We start from the raw sequence: 11,851 nt of genomic DNA, 5'->3' as shown, positions 1-11,851 counted from the left end.
AGGATGAGTGTGAGCAGAGCAGGGTGAGGGTGCTGAGTGTGAGCAGGGAAGGCTGAGGGTGGTATGTGTGAGCAGGATGAGTGTGAGCAGGGTGAGGGTGCTGTGTGTGAGCAGGATGAGTGTGAGCAGAGCAGGGTGAGGGTGCTGAGTGTGAGCAGGGTGAGGGTGCTGTGTGTGAGCAGGATGTGTGAGCAGAGCAGGTGAGGGTGCTGAGTGTGAGCAGGGTGAGGGTGCTGTGTGAGCAGGATGAGTGAGAGCAGAGCAGGGTGAGGGTGCTGAGTGTGAGGGTGCTGTGTGTGAGCAGGATGAGTGTGAGCGGAGCAGGGTGAGGGTGCTGAGTGTGAGCAGGGTGAGGGTGCTGTGTGTGAGCAGGATGAGTGTGAGCAGAGCAGGGTGAGGGTGCTGAGTGTGAGCAGGGTGAGGGTGCTGTGTGTGAGCAGGATGAGTGTGAGCAGGGAAGGCTGAGGGTGCTGTGGACTGACACCAGCAGCCAGAGGTTTGCTGGAGCCTCTGCTCCCCAGTGCAGGCCAGCCCAGCACAGCCCGGTTACCCCTGGCAACCCCTCCCCCCCGCTCCCCCTGGGCCCCGCTCCTCACAACAAACCGCCGGGCCGGCCCCGCCGCCCATACCCCCGTCCGTCCCCAGGCCGGGAGCGCGGCCCCCCTGCAGCCGCCCTGCCTACCCTGCCGCACACACACACGCTCCCTCCCTCCCAGCCGCTCCATCACTCTGACCTGCACATGATCCGCCATTTTCCTCCATTCATGCTCGGCCTCGGCAACGCGCCTGCGCACTGCCCGCCCTCCTGCTGCGCCTGCGCGGGGCCCGTCGCCCCGCCTCTCCCCCTGCGCGGGCTCCGTCGCCCCGCCCCCTCCCCCATGCGCGGGCTCCGTCGCCCCGCCCCCTCCCCCATGCGCGGGCTCCGTCGCCCCGCCCCCTCCCCCATGCGCGGGCTCCGTCGCCCCGCCCCCTGCGCGGGCTCCGTCGCCCCGCCCCCTCCCCGGACGCTTTCTCCCCGCCCCCTCCGCGGGGCACGTCGCCCCGCCCCACCCCCTGCGCGGGCTCCGTCGCCCCGCCCCCTCCCCATGCGCGGGGCACGTCGCCCCGCCCCTTCCACTTCGCGGGCTCCGTCGCCCCGCCCCCTCCATCCTGCCCGCGCCGCGCATCCACGTGACGCCGAGCCCTTCGCGCGCCTGCGCTCTCCTCTTTGCCTGTCACGTGGGCTGAAGCCGCCCTGCAGCCCAGACGCCGTGGTCACGTGCGGCAGGTCCCAGACGCCGTGGTCACGTGGGGCAGGTCCCAGGTACCTGGAGCAGCCAGAGAGGTTGTCAATGTAGCAGAATGGGCTGCAGGGCGCTACCCTCCACACATCTGCATTTAACATCTGCATTCAATGTGCAGCAAGAAGAGATTCAAAATGCAACATTTGCACTTAAAATCTTGAAAAAAATTTAAGAAAAAGGAGTAGTATTAGGCCACTCGGCCCATCGAGCCCACCATTCAATCACGGCTGATATGTTTCTCATCCCCATTCTCCTGCCTTCTCCCCATAACCCCCGATCCCCTTATTAATCAAGAACCGATCTATCTCTGTCTTAAAGACACTCAGTGATTTGGCCTCCACAGCCTTCTGCGGCAAAGAGTTCCACAGATTCACCACCCTCTGGCTGAAGAAATTCCTCCTCATCTCTGTTTTAAAAGGATCGTCCCTTTAGTCTGAGATTGTGTCCTCTGCTTCTAGTTTTTCCTACAAGTGGAAACATCCTCTCCACGTCCACTCTATCCAGGCCTCGCAGTATCCTGTAAGTTTCAATAAGATCCCCCCTCATCCTTCTGAACTCCAACGAGTACAGACCCAGAGTCCTCAAAAGTTCCCCATGTGACAAGTTCTTCATTCCAGGGATCATTCCTGTGAACCTCCTCTGGACCCTTTCCAAGGCCAACACATCCTTCCTTAGATACGGGGCCCAAAACTGCTCACAATACTCCAAATGGGGTCTGACCAGAACCTTATACAGCCTCAGAAGTACATCCCTGGTCTTGTATTCTAGCCCTCTCGACATGAATGCTAACATTGCATTTGCCTTCCTAACTGCAGTCTGAACCTGCACGTTAACCTTAAGAGAATTGCGACCAAGGACTCCCAAGACCCTTTGTGCTTCTGATTTCCTAAGCATTTCCCATTTACAAAATAGTTTGTGCCTAAATTCCTACTTCCAAAGTGCATAACCTCACACTTTTCCACATTGTATTCCATCTGCCACTTCATTGCCCACTCTCCTGTCCAAATCCTTCTGCAGCCCCCTTGCTTCCTCAGTAGTACCTGTCCCTCTGCATATCTTTGTATCATCTGCAAACGTGGCAACAGCGCCTTCAGCTCCTTCTTCCAGATCATTAATGTATATTGTGAAAAGTTGTGGTCCCAGCACAGACCCCTGAGTCACACCACGAGTCACTGGCTGCCATCCTGAAAAAGACCCCTTTATCCCCCACTCTGCCTTCTGCCAGTCAGCCAATCCTCTATCCATGCCAGGATCTTACCCTTAACACCATGGGCTCTTAACTTATTCAACAGTCTCCTATGGGGCACCTTTTCAAAGGCCTTCTGAAAATCTAAATAAATCACGTCCACTGGTTCTCCTTTGTCTAACTTCCTTGTTACTGCCTCAAAGAACTCGAACAGATTTGTCAGACATGACCTCCCCTTGACGAAGCCGTGCTGACTCAGTCCTATTTTATCATGCACTTCCAAGTACTCCACAATCTCATCTTTAATAACGGACTCTAAAATCTTACCAATGACCGAAGTCAGGCTAACCGGCCTATAATCTCCTGTCTTCTGCCTCCCTCCTTTCTGAAACAGTGGTGTTACATCAGCCACTTTCCAGTCCTCTGGGACCCTTCCTGCCTCCAGTGATTCCTGAAAGATCATCACCAATGCCTCCACAATCTCCTCAGCTATCTCTTTTAGGACCCTGGGGTGTAGTCCATCCGGTCCAGGTGACTTATCCCCCTTCAGACCTTTCAGTTTCCCCAGAACCTTCTCCTTCTTCAAATACACAGTCAAACACTGGGTTACGGGGATGGGGTGGTTTTAAGTAAGGTGCTCTTTTCAAGGGCCGGTGCAGACTCGATGGGCCAAATGGCCTCCTTCTGCAATGCAGGGATTCTACGATTCTGCACTCCCAGGCTTTTAATCCTTGAAGTGTCCCATTATTTAGAATTTAATATTTCTAAAATCCTCCATTTGCCACAAAAGGAATGGACTGTTTTTTCTCTTTATTCTTTCATGGGTTGTGGGCTGGGCTGGGCCAGCATTTGTTGCCCATCCCTAATAGCCCTTGAACTGAGTGGTTCACTCAGCCAGTTTAGAGGACATTTCAGAGTCAACCACATTGCTGTGGGTCTGGAGTCACATGTAGGCCAGACCGGGTAAGGACGGCAGATTTCCTTCCCTAAAGGACATTGGTGAACCAGGTGGGTTTTTATGATAATCGATGACAATTTCTGAGACTAGCTTTACAATTCCAGATTTTTATAACTTGAATTTAAATTCAATCAAATGGGATTTGAACCCAAATTCCCGAACATTATCCTGATCCTCTGGATTACTCATCCCGTGACTTTACTATTCCACGTGCACCTTAGGCAGCACCTTCCAATCTATGACCTTGACAAGAGCAGCAGATACCTGGGAACCCCACCACCTGGAGGTTCCCCTCCAAGTCACTCAACACCCTGACTTGGAAATATATCGGCCGCTCCTTCACTGTCGCTGCGGGACTGGGCTATATGTTTCTGCTCGGCAATTCTGCATTGTCGCGCATCCTGAAGGCCGCCGTGGAGAACGCTTACCCGGAGATCAAAGGCTGAATGCCCTTGACTGCTGAAGTGTTCCCCGACTGGATATCGCCAAGTTCCACACACATGAGTATGACCTGAATTAGGACCTTGGATTCATGTCGCATTACATTCACCCCCCACCATCTGGCCTGGGCTTGCGAAATCCAACCAACTGTCCTGGCTTCAGACAATTCACACCTCTTTAACCTGGGATTACCCCTCTCTCTGGACCTGTAAAGACTTAATGACCTGCAAATCCTCGCATTCAAAGTATCGTCTTGCAGCTTTGACTTTGTCTATATATATGTTTCTGGAACATACCTCTTCATTCACCTGAGGAAGGAGCTGCGCTCCGAAAGTTACTGATTTGAAACACACCTGTTGGACTTTAACCTGGTGTTGGAAGACATCTTACTGTGCTCACCCCAGTCCAACGCCGGCATCTCCACATCATGAATAAATAACTAACTACCAATACTGACTAACTATTATAGAGCTGCTACAAAATACGTCTCGACCAATTGGAGTCCACTTGCCGAACAATCAGAACCGCCTTCTCCAATGAGGCTTGTCATTCTGGTGAATCTGTCCTGATAAGTGAATAATGAAAAACTTTGATAGCATGTGTCTGTTTTCAGGAATGCAAAATCTGTGTTTAACTATGTAGACAAGAGATTTAACATGGAGATTATGCACTTGCTATGCAGAGAGAAGGGATTTAAGATGCAAAGAGTACATTTAATACACAGAAAGAATGAATTCAATATGTAGAGAGCGCATTGAATGTGCATACAATGAATTGGACATTCCGGCGCCTGTTCGGGTACACTGAGGGAGAATTCAGAATGTCCAATTCACCTAACAGCACGTCTTTCGGGACTTGTGGGAGGAAACTGGAGCACTGGGATGAAACCTACACAGACATTGAGAGAACGTGCATTCTGGTAGCGCAGCGTTGTGATGCCACACGGCTTTGGGGAGGCATTTGTTGCTGATGAGGAACGTTTGACACAGTCAGCGCGCTCTGCAGTGCTCTGATTCACACAGTCAGACAGCTGGGTGGCACACACTCAGTGACAGAAGCCACTGGTGTGTCGCAGAATGAAGGTGAAAGCTTGATGAGAAGGGTCCCAATTCCGCACGGCTGATCAGTGGTGGTGGGGGGGGGGGGGGGGGGGGGAGATACGCAGAGATGTCACCCTGACAGGATGTCAATACTCCAGGCTCTTCACCGGGGAGAGCAGGGCGAGATTTTCTCAAACTTTCTCCAACTTATTGGAACTCAGTGAAAAGATTGGTCTCAGGGACCATTTTATTGTTATTATTCATTTTGTTTCTTTCAGCTTCCGCCAGTTTGGTTTGTTCCAGTGACAGAAACTTAGGGGCACAGTGGAAAGCCAGTGGGTTCCCTTGTGCGAACTTCACTGAAGCTGTGTGTTCAGAGGTTCAACGTGAAGCAAGGCTGAATGAGGCGAGAACCTGGACCAAACCGTGACGGTCTGCGAGAGGGAGAGAGACAATGTGCGCTCGGGCCTGAGGTCTTGCCTCTGGCTTCAGCCTTCCCTTGACGCTCTGCCAATGGATGGTTGGCAGACTCAATATCCCGTCCCTCTGCCACCATGCTGCGTTGCAGCAAGTCACCCTGCTGACTTTCAGCGGGACCTGGGGAGACAATACAGACTCAATGGCACAACAGGGGCTGGTTTAGCTCACAAGGCTAAATCGCTGGCTTTGAAAGCAGACCAAGCAGGCCAGCAGCACGGTTCGATTCCCGTACCAGCCTCCCCGGACAGGCGCCGGAATGTGGCGACTAGGGGCTTTTCGCAGTAACTTCATTGAAGCCTACCCGTGACAATAAGCGATTTTCATTTCATTTCAACGTTGAGGGGAGTATGGGAGCAGAGGGATTCAAGTGTATAATTCTCTGAAGGTGGCCTGACAAGTTGAAACAGTTGTTAAGAAGGCTTATAGCATCCTTGGGTTTATAAATAGAGGCATAGAGTATAAAAGCAAGGAAGTGATGCTACACCTCTCCAAATCATTGGTCAGATCACAGTGGGAGTATTGTGTTTAGTTCTGGGCACCTTATTTAAGGAAGGGTGTTAAAACCCTGGAGAGAGTGCAGAGGAGATTTACTGGAATGATACCGGGAATGGGGAATTTTAGTACAAAGTCTGACAACACCAGGTTAAAGTCCAACAGGTTTGTTTCAAACACGAGCTTTGGGAGCGCAGCTCCTTCCTCAGGCGAATGCGCGTCACCTGAGGAAGGAGCTGTGCTCCGAAAGCTCGTGTTTGAAACAAACATGTTGAACTTTAACCTGGTGTTGTCAGACTTCTTACTGTGCTCACCCCAGTCCAACGCCGACATCTCCACATCGAGGAATTTTAGATACAAAAATGAAAGGTTGGAGAAATTGGGCTTGTTCAGAGGAGCAGAGGAGATTAAGCGGCAACCTTATTGAGGCGTTCAAAATTCTGAACAATTCTGACAGGGTGAAGGAGGCTATTCTGTTTCCACTGGTTGGTATGTCAGTGACTCAGGGTCACAATTTGAAGATGGTCAGCGGGAGAGCTGGGAGAGGGATGAGGAGAAAGTTCTCTACTCCGAGAGTTGTTGGGGTTTGGAATGCGCTGCCTGGGGGAGTGGTGGAGGTGGGTTCCACAGGAGGTTTCAAACGAGAGCTGGATACATATTTGAAAGTGATGAATTTAGAGGGTTACGGAGACGGGGCTGGGGAATGGGAATAGCTGGGTGTCGGGATTCCTGCGACTTTATGAAAGATCTTGTTTTGTCATGCCGACCCTCTGGTTTTATTTATGTGGGTCCAATTATCAAAATGGATTGGACTGTCCGTCGATGATGTCAGACATCCTTGTGTTCAGATCTCTGCATTGCCCCCGCTCTCCCTATCTCAATGACCTCCAGATTCACAGTGCTCCTTCAGCCTTGCCTCTTGAGCATCCCAGATTTTGATCGCTCGACCTTTGGGGGCCGTCTCTCTCCCTCGCATCAAACATACCTTTGACCCAGTTTTCTTTCACCTATCCTCATATTTTTTACGTGACTCTGCTTCCCATTTCAGCCGATAACACGCTTGGGAAGCACCTTGGAACATTTTTGCTGCATCAAAGGCGATATCTAAATGCAAGCTGTTGTTGTTGTTGTTATTGTTAGAACAAAGAACAAAGAAAATTACAGCACAGGAACAGGCCCTTCGGCCCTCCCAGCCTGTGCCGATCCAGATCCTTTATCTAAACCTGTCTCCTATTTTCCAAGGTCTACTTCCCTCTGTTCCCCGCCCGTTCATATATCTGTCTAGATGCATCTTAAATGATGCTATCGTGCCCGCCTCTACCACCTCCGCTGGTAAAGCGTTCCAGGCACCCACCACCCTCTGCGTAAAAAACTTTCCACGCACATCTCCCTTAAACTTTCCCCCTCTCACCTTGAAATCGTGACCCCTTGTAACTGACACCCCCACTCTTGGGAAAAGCTTGTTGCTATCCACCCTGTCCATACCTCTCGTAATTTTGTAGACCTCAATCAGGTCCACCATCAACCTCCGTCTTTCCAACGAAAACAATCCTAATCTACGCAGCCTTTCTTCATAGCTAGCACCCTCCATACCAGGCAACATCCTGGTGAACCTCCTCTGCACCCTCTCTAAAGCATCCACATCCTTCTGGTAATGTGGCGACCAGAACTGCACGCAGTATTCCAATAGCCAAAGTCCTATACAACTGCCACATGACCTGCCCACTCTTGTACTCAATACCCCGTCCGATGAAGGCAAGCATGCTGTATGCCTTCTTGACCACTCTATCAACCTGCGTTGCCACCTTCAGGGTACAATGGACCTGAACTCCCAGATCTCTCTGTACATCAATTTTCCCCAGGACTCTTCCATTGACCATATAGTCCGCTCTTGAATTTGATCTTCCAAAATGCATCACCTCGCATTTGCCTGAATTGAACTCCATCTGCCATTTCTCTGCCCAACTCTCCAATCTATCTATATTTTGCTGTATTCTCTGACAGTCCTCCTCGCTATCTGCAACTCCACCAATCTTAGTATCATCTGCAAACTTGCTAATCAGACCACCTGTACCTTCCTCCAGGTCATTTATGTATATCACAAACAACAGTGGTCCGAGCACGGATCCCTGTGGAACACCACTAGTTACCCTTCTCCATTTTGAGACACTCCCTTCCACCACTACTCTCTGTCTCCTGTTGCCCAGCCAGTTCTTTATCCATCTAGCTAGTACACCCTGAACCCCATACAACTTCACTTTTTCCATCAACCTGCCATGGGAAACTTTATCAAACGCCTTACTAAAGTCCATGTATATGACATCTACAGCCCTTCCCTCATCAATTAACTTTGTCACTTCCTCAAAGAATTCTATTAGGTTTGTAAGACATGACCTTCCCTGCACAAAACCATGCTGCCTATCACTGATAAGTCTATTTTCTTCCAGATGTGAATAGATCCTATCCCTCAGTATCTTCTCCAACACTTTGCCTACCACTGACATCAAGCTCACAGGTCTATAATTTCCTGGATTATCCCTGCTACCCTTCTTAAACAAAGGGACAACATTAGCAATTCTCCAGTCCTCCGGGACCTCACCCGTGCTCAAGGATGCTGCAAAGATATCTGTTAAGGCCCCAGCTATTTCGACCCTCGCTTCCCTCAGTAACCTGGGATAGATCCCATCCGGTCCTGGGGACTTGTCCACCTTAATGCTTTTTAGAATACCCAAAACCTCCCCCTTCCTTATGCCGACATGACCTAGAGTATTTAAACATCCATCCCTAGCCTCAACATCCATCATGTCCCTCTCCTTGGTGAATACCGATGCAAAGTACTCATTAAGAAGCTCACTCATTTCCTCTGACTCCACGCATAAATTCCCTCTTTTGTCTTTGAGTGGGCCAATCCTTTCTCTAGTTACCCTCTTGCTCCTTATATACGAATAAAAGGCTTTGGGATTTTCCTTAACCCATGGAATTCACCTGACCCACAACTTTTACTAGATTGTAGGTGTAGTGAACAGAGAGTTAAAGTACTTTTAAATTAAAACAATGTTTATTTCTGAAAACAGTTAACACTTTATAAACCTACAGTAAACATCTTAATAACTATCAACACCAATAAATCCCCAAAGAATACAGTACTCTATAAGTAACTCTTAATCTTTCCTTGCAACATCTAGAAGACAAAAAGAACCCTCTTTACAGAAACACATCAGGTTTAAATTCTCTACTGAGAGCAGTTATCACTCTGAATTCACTAAATGATCTAGAGATAGTTTTTAGATGGCAGAGAGATCAAAATTACACCTTCTTTGGCTGGCTGCAGCTCCAACACTAAAACGAAACTAAAAAAACACAGACACACCCAAGCTTTTCTCAAAGTGAAACTAAAAAGCAGAGCCAGAGCTCAGCTCCACCCACACTCTGACATCACTGCAGCCACTTGAGCAGACAAGCATTTCTTAAAGTGACATTTCCATGACGGCAGGATTCTCTAAATCCAGCGGCGTCCTCTCCCAAGCCAACGTGCCCAGGGTCAAGGTGGCTAATCCCTCCCGCTGGATGGGACGTGTCGCTCGACTTCCTGACGTCAGACTCCAGAGGGCAGCTTCTCCACTCGAACCTCAGTCCTGGCAGGAGACTCCCAGGAGGGGGAGGGGGGGGAGGGGGGGGGGGAGGTCAAAGATACCCATCGACCCCTGGGAGAACCTGACCAAATCGGCGAAGGCTCATTCAGGAAGGACCAAAGGTCTCGAGAGGCTTCCTGGGGAACATTGGGGAGAGTTGGGTGAGCCTTCAAACAACCCAGTTATCCAACCCTTCCTGCAGGGGCCAGAGTCTGCAGTTTGAGCAGTTCACTGATCCGTCATCTCAAACAACCCATTCACACAAGTCATCCCTGATCCCGAGTCATCCCTGATCCCGAGGGGCTTCCGAAGAAGCGGAAGATTTACTTGCATTGGAATTTCAGTGGGTCCATTGGAAAGATGTCGCGATTGTGATACGATTGCAAGAGGTGCCTCAGCTGAATGGGAAGCTCTTTTTTTTTACATAGAATGACATAGAACATACAGTGCAGAAGGAGGCCATTCGGCCCATCAAGTCTGCACTGACCCACTTAAGCCCTCACTTCAACCCTATCCCCGTACCCCAGTCACTAAGAGCAATTTATCACGGCCAATCCACCACAGTCTTTCGGGACTGTGGGGGGAAACCGGAGCACCCGGAGGAAACCCACACAGACAAGGGGAGAACGTGCAGACTCCGCAGACAGTCACCCAGCGGGGAATCGAACCTGGGACCCTGATGCTGTGAAGCCACAGTGCTAACCACTGTGCTTCTGTGCTGCCCCTTTTGCCTTTGAGTCCGACTGCTATGGGTTCAAGTTCCACACGGAGAGTAAAATCTGAACCAACTTTTCCAATGCAGCATTAAGGGAGGGTTGGATTGGAAGAACCGCTGTCTTTTAAAAAAAAATAATTATTTCATGGAATGTGGCCATCGCTGGTTGGACCAGCATTTATTGAGAAGGTGGTTCTTGAACAGCTGCAGTCCATGTGGTGCAGGGACACCCCCCAATGCTGTTCGGGAGGTGTCAGGTTCTGTAGACTGGCGAAAGTGAATGATGGACTACAGAACATCTAGTTTAAATAATTTAAAGATAGAACATACAACATAGAACAGTACAGCACAGAACAGGCCCTTCGGCCCGCGATGCTGTGCCAAGCAATGATCACCCTACTCAAACCCACGTATCCACCCTATACCTGTAACCCAACAACCCCCCCCCCTTAACCTTACTTTTTAGGACACTACGGGCAATTTAGCATGGCCAATCCACCTAACCCGCACATCTTTGGACTGTGGGAGGAAACCGGAGCACCCGGAGGAAACCCACGCACACAGGGGGAGGACGTGCAGACTCCACACAGACAGTGACCCAGCCGGGAATCGAACCTGGGACCCTGGAGCTGTGAAGCATTTATGCTAACCACCATGCTACCCTGCTGCCCACTAGGATAAATAAAATAATAAACTACTCACACTAATTAACTATTGTAGAGCGACTGCAAAATGAGTCTATCCTCCAACACGACCTACTGCCAACTCCCCAGACCACAGAGTCACGCGGTGGGTTTACACTGCCGCCTAGTGGCCATAGATGCTGCGTAACATTATATACAGAATTGCTTGACGCACATCATCACAGGAGGGGCTTCCAGGATTTTGACCCAGCGACAGTGAAGGAACGACCGATATCTTTCCAAGATTTTCAGATGAGAGGTTAAGCTGAGCAGCCCCCCCCCCCCCCCCCCCCGACTGTTTGCCCACACAGGTGGATGTGAATGGCCCCCATTTTTCCCCGAGTGCACCCCCACGGGCGGGGCGGGGGGGGTGGAGACGATATTTACCCCTCAGCCAACGTCACCAAGACGGATGTACCACTCACAGGCACTTTACGGTTTGTGCGACCTTTCCCCGCCTGAATTGCCCGCCGTGCTTTCGCCGATCCAACAGCCACAGCACTTCAAACAAGGACTGGCGTAGCTGCTGGAAGCCCCCTGGGATGTCCGCAGGTCACGAAAGGTGCGAGGAAAATGCGAATCCATTTTGGAGCCAAATACTGAGGTGTAATTGAAGAATCTGCCCCCTGGGTGGCAGCGTAATGCAAGTCATAATGAATTGGGTACGGTGAGAAGTCTGACAGCCCCGGGTTAAAGTCCAACAGGTTTGTTTCAAACACGAGTTTTCGGAGCGCAGCTCCTTCCTCAGGTGAATGAAACCCCTCAAGCTGAGAGTTAAATATCAGTTTGCACAGTTACTGAATAAAGGTGAAGGAAGGAATAAAACCATCTCCCCCCCCCTCAGACTCCAGCTTCATAAATTAATTAAAAAAACCAAGCCGGGTGTTTTGTGGCGTTCCCGTCTGGTTCAGAAGACGAGGGGAGGCAGAAGCAGGAGTCAG

This window comes from Scyliorhinus canicula, chromosome 26 (genome assembly GCF_902713615.1).
Source record: "Scyliorhinus canicula chromosome 26, sScyCan1.1, whole genome shotgun sequence".
Taxonomy (NCBI): Eukaryota; Metazoa; Chordata; class Chondrichthyes; order Carcharhiniformes; family Scyliorhinidae; genus Scyliorhinus; species Scyliorhinus canicula.
Note: the sequence above shows the minus strand (reverse complement) of the source record.